Genomic DNA, 12167 nt, shown 5'->3' with positions numbered 1-12167 from the left:
GCCTACAGAGAGGAATCGCAAAAATGCCTGAAAGAATTCCAGGAAAACATAAATAAACAAGTAGAAGCCCATAGAGAGGAGACACAAAAATCCCTGAAAGAATTCCAGGAAAACACAATCAAACAGTTGAAGGAATTAAAAATGGAAATAGAAGCAATCAAGAAAGAACACATGGAAACAACCCTGGATATAGAAAACCAAAAGAAGAGACAAGGAGCTGTAGATACAAGCTTCACCAACAGAATACAAGAGATGGAAGAGAGAATCTCAGGAGCAGAAGATTCCATAGAAATCATTGATTCAACTGTCAAAGATAATGTAAAGCAGAAAAAGCTACTGGTCCAAAACATACAGGAAATCCAGGACTCAATGAGAAGATCAAACCTAAGGATAATAGGTATAGAAGAGAGTGAAGACTCCCAGCTCAAAGGACCAGTAAATATCTTCAACAAAATCATAGAAGAAAACTTCCCTAACCTAAAAAAAGAGATACCCATAGACATACAAGAGGCCTACAGAACTCCAAATAGATTGGACCAGAAAAGAAACACCTCCCGTCACATATTTGTCAAAACACCAAATGCACAAAATAAAGAAAGAATATTAAAAGCAGTAAGGGAAAAAGGTCAAGTAACATATAAAGGCAAACCTATCAGAATCACACCAGACTTCTCGCCAGAAACTATGAAGGCCAGAAGATCCTGGACTGATGTCAACAGACCCTAAGAGAACACAAAGGCCAGCCCAGGTTACTGTATCCAGCAAAACTCTCAATTAACATTGATGGAGAAACCAAGATATTCCATGACAAAACCAAATTTACACAATATCTTTCTACAAATCCAGCACTACAAAGGATAATAAATGGTAAAGCCCAACATAAGGAGGCAAGCTATACCCTAGAAGAAGCAAGAAACTAATCGTCTTGGCAACAAAACAAAGAGAATGAAAGCACACAAACATAACCTCACATCCAAATATGAATATAATGGGAAACAATAATCACTATTCCTTATTATCTCTAAATATCAATGGCCTCAACTCCCCAATAAAAAGACATAGATTAACAAACTGGATAAGCAACGAGGACCCTGCATTCTGCTGCCTACAGGAAACACACCTCAGAGACAAAGACAGACACTACCTCAGAGTGAAAGGCTGGAAAACAACTTTCCAAGCAAATGGTCAGAAGAAGCTGGAGTAGCCATTCTAATATCAAATAAAATCAATTTCCAACTAAAAGTCATCAAAAAAGATAAGGAAGGACACTTCATATTCATCAAAGGAAAAATCCACCAAGATGAACTCTCAATCCTAAATATCTATGCCCCAAATACAAGGGCACCTACATACGTAAAAGAAACCTTACTAAAGCTCAAAACACACATTGCACCTCACACACTAATAGTGGGAGATTTCAACACCCCACTCTCATCAATGGACAGATCATGGAAACAGAAATTAAACAGTGATGTCGACAGACTAAGAAAAGTCATGAGCCAAATGGACTTAACGGATATTTATAGAACATTCTATCCTAAAGCAAAAGGATATACCTTCTTCTCAGCTCCTCATGGTACTTTCTCCAAAATTGACCATATACTTGGTCAAAAAACGGGCCTCAACAGGTACAGAAAGATAGAAATAATCCCATGCGTGCTATTGGACCACCACGGCCTAAAACAGGTCTTCAATAACAATGAGGGAAGAATGCCCACATATACGTGGAAATTGAACAATGCTCTACTCAATAATAACCTGGTCAAGGAAGAAATAAAGAAAGAAATTAAAGACTTTTTAGAATTTAATGAAAATGAAGGTACAACATACCCAAACTTATGGGACACAATGAAAGCTGTGCTAAGAGGAAAACTCATAGCGCTGAGTGCCTGCAGAAAGAAACAGGAAAGAGCATATGTCAGCAGCTTGACAGCACACCTAAAAGCTCTAGAACACCAAGAAGCAAATACACCCAGGAGGAGTAGAAGGCAGGAAATAATCAAACTCAGAGCTGAAATCAACCAAGTAGAAACAAAAAGGACCATAGAAAGAATCAACAGAACCAAAAGTTGGTTCTTTGAGAAAATCAACAAGATAGATAAACCCTTAGCCAGACTAATGAGAGGACACAGAGAGTGTGTCCAAATTAACAAAATCATAAATGAAAAGGGAGACATAACTACAGATTCAGAGGAAATTCAAAAATCATCAGATCTTACTATAAAAACCTATATTCAACAAAACTTGAAAATCTTCAGGAAATGGACAATTTCCTAGACAGATACCAGGTATCGAAGTTAAATCAGGAACAGATAAACCAGTTAAACAACCCCATAACTCCTAAGGAAATAGAAGCAGTGATTAAAGGTCTCCCAACCAAAAAGAGCCCAGGTCCAGACGCGTTTAGTGCAGAATTCTATCAAACCTTCAGAGAAGACTTCATACCAATATTATCCAAACTATTCCACAAAATTGAAACAGATGGAGCACTACCGAATTCCTTCTACGAAGCCACAATTACACTTATACCTAAACCACACAAAGACACAACAAAGAAAGAGAATTTCAGACCAATTTCCCTTATGAATATAGAAGCAAAAATACTCAATAAAATTCTGGCAAACCGAATTCAAGAGCACATCAAAACAATCATCCACCATGATCAAGTAGGCTTCATCCCAGGCATGCAGGGATGGTTTAATATACGGAAAACCATCAACGTGATCCATTATATAAACAAACTGAAAGAACAGAACCACATGATCATTTCATTAGATGCTGAGAAAGCATTTGACAAAATTCAACACCCCTTCATGATAAAAGTCCTGGAAAGAATAGGAATTCAAGGCCCATACCTAAACATAGTAAAAGCCATATACAGCAAACCGGTTGCTAACATTAAACTAAATGGAGAGAAACTTGAAGCAATCCCACTAAAATCAGGGACTAGACAAGGCTGCCCACTCTCTCCCTACTTATTCAATATAGTTCTTGAAGTTCTAGCCAGAGCAATCAGACAACAAAAGGAGATCAATTGGATACAGATCGGAAAAGAAGAAGTCAAAATATCACTATTTGCAGATGACATGATAGTATATTTAAGTGATCCCAAAAGTTCCACCAGAGAACTACTAAAGCTGATAAACAATTTCAGCAAAGTGGCTGGATATAAAATTAACTCAAATAAATCAGTTGCCTTCCTCTATACAAAAGAGAAACAAGCCGAGAAAGAAATTAGGGAAACGACAGCCTTCATAATAGACCCAAATAATATAAAGTACCTCGGTGTGACTTTAACCAAGCAAGTAAAAGGTCTGTACAATAAGAACTTCAAGACACTGAGGAAAGAAATTGAAGAAGACCTCAGAAGATGGAAAGATCTCCCATGCTCATGGATTGGCAGGATTAATATGGTAAAAATGGCCATTTTACCAAAAGCAATCTACAGATTCAATGCAATCCCCATCAAAATACCAATCCAATTCTTCAAAGAGTTAGACAGAACAATTTGCAAATTCATCTGGAATAACAAAAAACCCAGGATAGCTAAAGCTATCCTCAACAATAAAAGGACTTCAGGGGGAATCACAATCCCTGAACTCAAGCAGTATTACAGAGCAATAGTGATAAAAACTGCATGGTATTGGTACAGAGACAGACAGATAGACCAATGGAATAGAATTGAAGACCCAGAAATGAACCCACACACCTATGGTCACTTGATTTTTGACAAAGGAGCCAAAACCATCCAATGGAAAAAAGATAGCATTTTCAGCAAATGATGCTGGTTCAACTGGAGGTCAACATGTAGAAGAATGCAGATCCATCCATCCTTATCACCCTGTACAAAGCTTAAGTCCAAGTGGATCAAGGACCTCCACATCAAACCAGACACACTCAAACTAATAGAAGAAAAACTAGGGAAGCATCTGGAACACATGGTCACTGGAAAAAATTTCCTGAACAAAACACCAATGGCTTATGCTCTAAGATCAAGAATCGACAAATGGGATCTCATAAAACTGCAAAGCTTCTGTAAGGCAAAGGACACTGTGGTTAGGACAAAACGGCAACCAACAGATTGGGAAAAGATCTTTACCAATCCTACAACAGATAGAGGCCTTATATCCAAAATATACAAAGAACTCAAGAAGTTAGTCCGCAGGGAAACAAATAACCCTATTAAAAAATGGGGTTCAGAGCTAAACAAGAATTCACAGCTGAGGAATGCCGAATGGCTGAGAAACACCTAAAGAAATGTTGAACATCTTTAGTCATAAGGGAAATGGAAATCAAAACAACCCTGAGATTTCACCTCACACCAGTGAGAATGGCTAAGATCAAAAACTCAGGTGACAGCATATGCTGGCGAGGATGTGGAGAAAGAGGAACACTCCTCCATTGTTGGTGGGATTGCAGACTGGTAAAACCATTCTGGAAATCAGTCTGGAGGTTCTTCAGAAAATTGGACATTGAACTGCCTGAGGATCCAGCTATACCTCTCTTGGGCATATACCCAAAAGATTCCTCAACATACAAAAGAGACACGTGCTCCACTATGTTCATCGCAGCCTTATTCATAATAGCCAGAAACTGGAAAGAACCCAGATGCCCTTCAACAGATGAATGGATACAGAAAATGTGGTACATCTACACAATGGAATATTACTCAGCTATCAAAAACAACGACTTTATGAAATTCGTAGGCAAATGGTTGGAACTGGAAAATATCATCCTGAGTGAGCTAACCCATTCACAGAAAGACATACATGGTATGCACTCATTGATAAGTGGCTATTAGCCCAAATGCTTGAATTACCCTAGATACCTAGAACAAACGAAACTCAAGACGGATGATCAAAATGTGAATGCTTCACTCCTTCTTTAAATGAGGAAAAAGAATACCCTTGGCAGGGAAGAGAGAGGCAAAGATTAAAACAGAGACTGAAGGAACACCCATTCAGAGCCTGCCCCACATGTGGCCCATACATATACAGCCACCCAATTAGACAAGATGGATGAAGCAAAGAAGTGCAGACCGACAGGAGCCAGATGTAGATCGCTCCTGAGAGACACAGCCAGAATACAGCAAATACAGAGGCAAATGCCAGCCGCAAACCACTGAACTGAGAATAGGTCCCCCGTTGAAGGAATCAGAGAAAGAACTGGAAGAGCTTGAAGGGGCTCGAGACCCCAAAAGTACAACAATGTCAAGCAACCAGAGCTTCCAGGGACTAAGCCACTACCTAAAGACTATACATGGACTGACCCTGGACTCTGACCCCATAGGTAGCAATGAATATCCTAGTAAGAGCACCAGTGGAAGGGGAAGCCCTGGGTCCTGCTAAGACTGAACCCCCAGTGAACTAGACTATGGGGGGAGGGCGGCAATGGGGGGAGGGTTGGGAGGGGAACACCCATAAGGAAGGGGAGGGGAGAGGGGGATGTTTGCCCAGAAACAGGGAAAGGGAATAACACTTGAAATGTATATAAGAAATACTCAAGTTAATAAAAAAAAAAAAAAAGAAACACACAAGCATAAGTATGTTTGTGTCTCACAGTTTTCTTTCTTTCTTTTCTTTTCTGTTTTTTTTTCTTGTAATTTTGACAATTTGAAAATCTGTCCAAGGTATCACTTGAAATAAAACTACTCAAAGTAAACTAAAATATATATATATATATATATATATATATATATATATATGTGTGTGTGTTTGTGTGTATGTATGTGTTGTGTATATATATATGTATATATCATTCACAAATATAAATATATAGGCAGTATCATATATACCATTCCTAAACATAAACATTTTCATAGTACTGAAATGTTCTTTTTGATCAACACCTCTTATGTTTATATACTATGAATACTAAATTCTTGATGTCACTGCATATCATGCATGTTTTAATTCTTCAATCTCATTTTAAGGAAATCATGCAGCACATGTACTTCAGTGACAAATTATAATTTTTAGAAAATAACTCTATTTCAAATTTCATTCATGATCTGTGAATAAATAAGTAATATGCCTCCATTGTTGGCTCCTCCACTAATGATTCTGTTTATTCTGTCATATAAACATTGCAATTTTCTACCTTGAGAAGTTATTAATAAGATACTATGAATACTTTTTTTAGCAGATTACATGTGTACAGGTATCTCCAACTACCTTGAGTAGATTTATGAGTATATTTGGCTTCTTTCATTTAAGATACTATGATAAAGTCCGTTTGAGCTTATTAACTGAAGATTGCATTCTTAGCAGTCTCAACATTTTGTAATGTATACCCATCTCTTTGTCAGGACAATATACATTCCCTTACAGTTACAAGAGTTACTTTGTATTGAATACTTATTTTAATATTTTGATTTGTTTTCTATTAAAGGGAGAGACTATGTCCGAAGGTATAAATGCATATATACTATCTGAAGCAAGGGTAATGGATCAAGAACAGTTTCCAAACTTCCCCAGAAACAGTTTCCAGACAGCCGCACCACAGGAATGGTTATGGAATGTCGCTAGAGATGGAGCTAACAGATTAAGATAACAGTCAACTCCCTAAAATTCTCCTAATATACTTTAAATGAGGCCAATGAGCTCACTTGGTCATGTACATCTTGGAATGAGAGACCCCTGAATGGTGAACTTCTACAGAATAAAATGCACTTTGCTTTTTCAAACTATTTGAGTCTGAGTATTACTTTCCAAGGAACCATAGATAATTACAAGGACTTATGCCTAGTCATCCTGCTACTTTCTATACCATATTTTGGTGTTATGTCTAGGTAGGATACTCTTTTCTGAAGGGAAACTCTGAAGCATTGGATCTGGGGGAGAGATTTGGAGGGAGGAAAAAGAAAAAGGGAACTGTTGTTTAGGATGTATTGTATGAGAAAAGAATGATTTTTTTTTAATTTTGTCGTATAAATTTTATGTCACTTTTTCAAATGATAAAATTTTTCTCTTTAATTTCTATTTTACTTTATTTTATATATTATTTACTCGTTCTACTTATTTGCTTTACATTCCACTCACTGTCCCCCTCATGGTCATCCCCTCTCACAATCCTTCACCCATCCCTCCTCCCCTCTTCTTTGAGCAAGTGAGGCTACCCCTGGGAAAGTCCTCACTCTGGCACTTCAAGTCTTTGTGAGACTAAGATCATCTTCTCCCACTGATATCAGACAACACATTCCATCTAGAAAAATATATCCTACAAACAGGTGGGAACATTTGAGTTTTTGAGATAGATCTTGCTCCAGTTCTTTAGGACCTACATGAAAAGAATGTCTTGAAGTCAAACCATGGATCTAGCTAATGAATTGTGTTGTGCTTGCTATTCTAAGAGATAGGTCTGTCCATGTCCTGTTTGCTTGTGTGTCTGTGTGTGTGTGTGTGTGTGTGTGTGTGTGTGTGTGTGTGTGTGTGTCTGTCAGTTCTCCAAGCAATTCTCTCTCTTAATCCTAAAAAAAAAGTACTCTCTGGATAACTCATCTCTTACAGAACACAGAGCCACTCTTATTTTACATATCCGTTCAGTCATTTATTCCAAAACTGGCTCACAATGTACCTGCCTTTGTTTCTTTAGATTCATGATTCATATTGGATCCTTATATTTTTCACGGTTGAGAAATTATATATTTTTGAACTCAAAAGTATTTAAAGGGCTTTTCCATAACCTGGAAGGCTGTACTTAAGGTTCTAACATTTATCATTTTGCTGAAATATTAGCCATACCCTTGACTCCTGGACTCCTGCTGCCCAGAATTATTATGGAGTCATTAACCTTAACAGAGAGTACATTGTTGGGAGGAATGTGAAAATGGATACATTATTACTCAAACAAACCTTTTGTCCACAGCAGCTATCTACACTCATGAAGCCGAACCTGGGTCCTGTCCCAGGGGGCAGGAACTATGTCATTCTGTCCCCACCAGGGCCACATTGTGCTTAGCAAAAAACCTATTCCTAGTAATAGAGCACTTACTCCAACAAGATAAAAACTACTCCAAAAAGATCACTCTATCTATTTTTTTGTTGTTGTTGTTTTGTTGATAAAGTTTTATTGGAAAGCATAATTATTTGTCTTTTGACTACGAGTACTTCAGAATACAATGGCAGAGTTGAGTAGTGCAGGCAGACACTTCCCACACTTCCCACTTAGATAGTTTATCAACTATCCATGGATTATTTTGAGGCAAATAATCAATGTCAAATTTCAAGCCTGGACAAGTCACTGAGGTGTCTATTTAACATTTCAAAACAGACCTGAACTCTAGTTTCTCTGAGCATCCCTCTGTCCTGCCTATAATCTCTCCCAAGTAGTGCTAATCTCTGATGACTAAACTTTCAAACATATGAGACTCAGCAGGGGTGGGGAACATTGTTATTGATAACACCACATAAAGCTATTTGCTTCCCTCTTCTCTTTCCTCCTCCATTTTCTTCCATGTCATACTTACTTCCTTTCCCACCTTATTATTGTTCATATGTATGCGCAAATCTAAGTTTCTGAATAAACTACTACAAATGAAGGTGGATTTAACAATATACAATTACAAAAACTGATCTAAAGTGAAGAGAAGGTTAAAACTTGTATAGGAAAATATGATGAACTTGAAAATGGACAGGAAAAAGAGCAATATAAATAAATTCCTTCTGCTGAATCAACAGGTCTGAACTCTCCTAACCAGCGCTATTTAAAGCTCAAATGAAACTTCATTTGAACCTGTTTAGAGGAAAGTTCTTCAGCCTCTGGTATCTTATCTCCGCTTGACCTGACAGTTTGACTTACTTCACTGCACTCACCAGGAGATTTGCATTTTGCTGCTACTTAGAGAGGCCCACCCAGGCAAGCCTAAAATAAATGTCAAGCTGGGAAATTTCCTGGCCTGACCAGGATTCCTCAGGTTAATTCAAAATGAAGTATCCAGTTCTGTTCCTAGACCTATTCATGCTGCAGGGTCCTGGTAAAGGCAGAAAAGAGAAGTCTGGAAAGTGAGAATACAAAATGAGCACACACTTGTCCATGTTGGGATTTCTTTGTGTGTGTGTGTGTGTGTGTGTGTGTGTGTGTGTGTGTGTGTGTGTGGTTGGGGCACACACACACGCGCAAGTATTGCCTTTCAATATGACATGGGATGTTTAGATCCATGGAGAGCATTCTAGAAGGAGCAAGCACATTGTACCTGATATAAATTTTAACACAAATAAAAGAGGCAAATTGCAAACTAATTTAAAAGAACATTTAGCTCTGCTACTTTTTGAAAATGGGCATTGTGTGGTATGAATTAATAAAAATGCTATTTGAAATAATAAAAAGTCCCCATTATGATTGTAAATTACCTTGTCTTTCTCTCCTTATTTCAGGTATGAGCAATGGTATCAAAATGATCTAGGATCCACTCTCCAAATCTATCCCTCCTGGAGAGCTAGATTATGTTGCCATGTGTACAGTGATAGAATCATCTATATGAATTATTTTCTGCAGAATCCAGACCAGGGCGTCCAACATAGGTTCAGTGGCAGAAGGTTAGGGACAGCATTCATTCTGAAAATCAGTAAGGTGGAGCCTGAGGACCTGGGAATTTACCAATACATTCACTTTGCACACTTTCCTGTAGTTCTGAATGCAAACCCTTCTACGTGTTGTAGCCTAGCTGCCACATGTGTTGCCTGTCTAAAGACAAAGTCAGGAGAATTCCTCTGCCACCCCAAAAAATCAAAAGTATATTAGCAAAGTTATCTACCTATTATCTGATAACTGAGTTAATTTGTGCTTTGGATGTAAACATTACTGCATATCCATTTAGTAGTTTAGCTCAATTTAGGTTTCATTTTTGTATATTTGCTTCTAATACTAACATACCATTGTTTGTGTTGGAGATTAGATTGTTCAAAAAACCATTTATTCATTCACTAAATTAGTAAATAAACAGTGGATGAATTTTGGGATTTTTTTCTAGTATTCAGACAAGAAAAATATTTACTCATTGATACAGTTTGGCTGTTGTTCATCCTCCAAAGGCCTGTTTGTTAAAGATCTAGTCTACAAGATAATTACTTTAGAAAAACTTGGAGTCTTAGGACTTCAGGCTCTTGGAATTTATCTCCAGAAGGGATCATTTGAATACTACCTGCCTTCTATTTTATGATTCAGGTACCTCATGCATATGTGTTGCTCTATCTATGATTTCAGGGACAAGTCTGACTATATAAGTATTATAGCTTGATTACTTAAAACACATTCCATGATTTTAGGTCTCCATACTCCTCATCAGGAGTATCCATATGTACTGGAAAAGTGCCACTGAGATATTTGAAAATTTGTTCCATGGATTTCCTATGAAGATGCGTAATAAACATTGGCTTCCAAATTCTGATGAGACAACAGCCTAACAAATGAGCTTACTAGTCCATCTTAGTGACTAAATGGCTTTCTGAGAAGTCCCTTGCAGAGCTACGGAAGAGTTACTGTCATCAGATTCACAAGTTCAGCACAGTTCCTCATAGCAAGCTTCTATTTTTTATGATTTTAAGTCTACAACAACATTAAAGAGAACACGGCTTAAGTCACCCCCTAGTACCAAAACAACAGAACTGGATGCAGAGTGGCAAAACAGACACTGAAAGTCTTATGTGGACTTGGTCCCAGATCATGCCAGGCATGGTGCTGATCTTGTAACCTGTAATCACTTAGGAGAAAATGGTTTTACCTGTTATAATTTGGCAGGCTGAACTATTCAGTGATAGACTAGCATTTGATGGGATTACACTATGATTTGTGTACAAGTTTCATTATGCCATTGCTGAAACCAGGATTCAAATGTCATATTCCCTGGAATATAGGCTAATGGCTTGGGATATGTTTTTTAATAAGGGAATCTGGTATCTTATGGTGACTAGCATTAGAAGGACAGATGGAGAGACTCTCCCCATAGAAAAGTCTATTTTCTATGAGGGAACCAATACAGCTTTGATAAGTTAAGATTTTTAAAGTTACTGGGCTTTTAGTTACTGAGTAACTAAAAAAAGCCAGTTTTTCAGCTGTTTCAGATTTTGCCCCATACTTGTTGTACAAGAACTGAGATAACAGCCTACTGCATGGAGGACTTATAAAATGTCTGGTCACAGCCTGTGAAGTAGTCTGTCCATGTATGGACATAGCAATTCTTAAGAGAGTCATTGTGGGCAATAAGCAAAACAAAAAGCTAGCAGAACTACTGAGTTAAGGGTTAACTTAATTCCTTCTGGTCATTGCTTGGCAGACTTGCCCATGCCATTTATCATTAGAGCTTCACAGGAAAATAAAAATAGGTGAGTGTGGAGCTCTGAACCCTGAAGTATATACCACATGTGCTTTCCTTTCACTTACATACACACTTCTCCACACACACTCAATATGCTCTTCATTCCTTCTTCACATTCTTAACTCATACTTCATACCCATTTAAAAAAAATCACAGACTAAGTAAACAGGGTCAATCATTTTGCTGCATACAAGAAACACCTAAGCAACAAAGATAGACACGACCTCAGAATAAAGAGCTGGGGATTTTTTTCCAAGTATATGTTCCCCAAAAGGGTTGGAATAACCATTCTAATATCCAATAAAATAGCCTTTCAACCAAAAGTAATCAAAAGAGATGGTGAAGAACACTTCACTTCCATCAAAGGAAAAATCCACCAAGATGAGGTCTCAGTTCAGAAGATGAAGGATGGTATACTTAATCCTACTAGATCCTACAAAACTTCATTCTCATCTTCCATGGGATTCCTTGAGTTCAGCCTAGAGTCTGTCTGTGGTATCTGCATCTGTTTCTGTAAGTAGCTGACTCTCTGATGATGATTGTGCTAGGTACTGATCTAAGAGTACAGCAGAATATCACTAGGATTCATCTCGTTGACCTTGTACCTTTTTTATCTAGCCATGTTTAATTCTGTCTAGGTCTCTGGGATATCAAATCTCCCAGGAGAATCAGGTACTTAGATGATAAATATTTTTGGAAGAGGTCTATTACCCAAATCCTATATTGTCACTGCAGAGGTGGAGGGGTGTCTCAGCAGTTAGGAGAGGGCACTGCTCTTTCAGAGAAAACAAATTCCATTCCCAAAACCCATGCCACACATTCAAACATATGAGCATGAGAAATCCATTTTCCT

The sequence above is a fragment of the Rattus norvegicus genome, chromosome 4 (assembly GCF_036323735.1).
Source record: "Rattus norvegicus strain BN/NHsdMcwi chromosome 4, GRCr8, whole genome shotgun sequence".
Taxonomy (NCBI): Eukaryota; Metazoa; Chordata; class Mammalia; order Rodentia; family Muridae; genus Rattus; species Rattus norvegicus.
The sequence above is the reverse complement of the archived record's forward strand: the minus strand, read 5'-3'. Positions refer to the sequence as shown.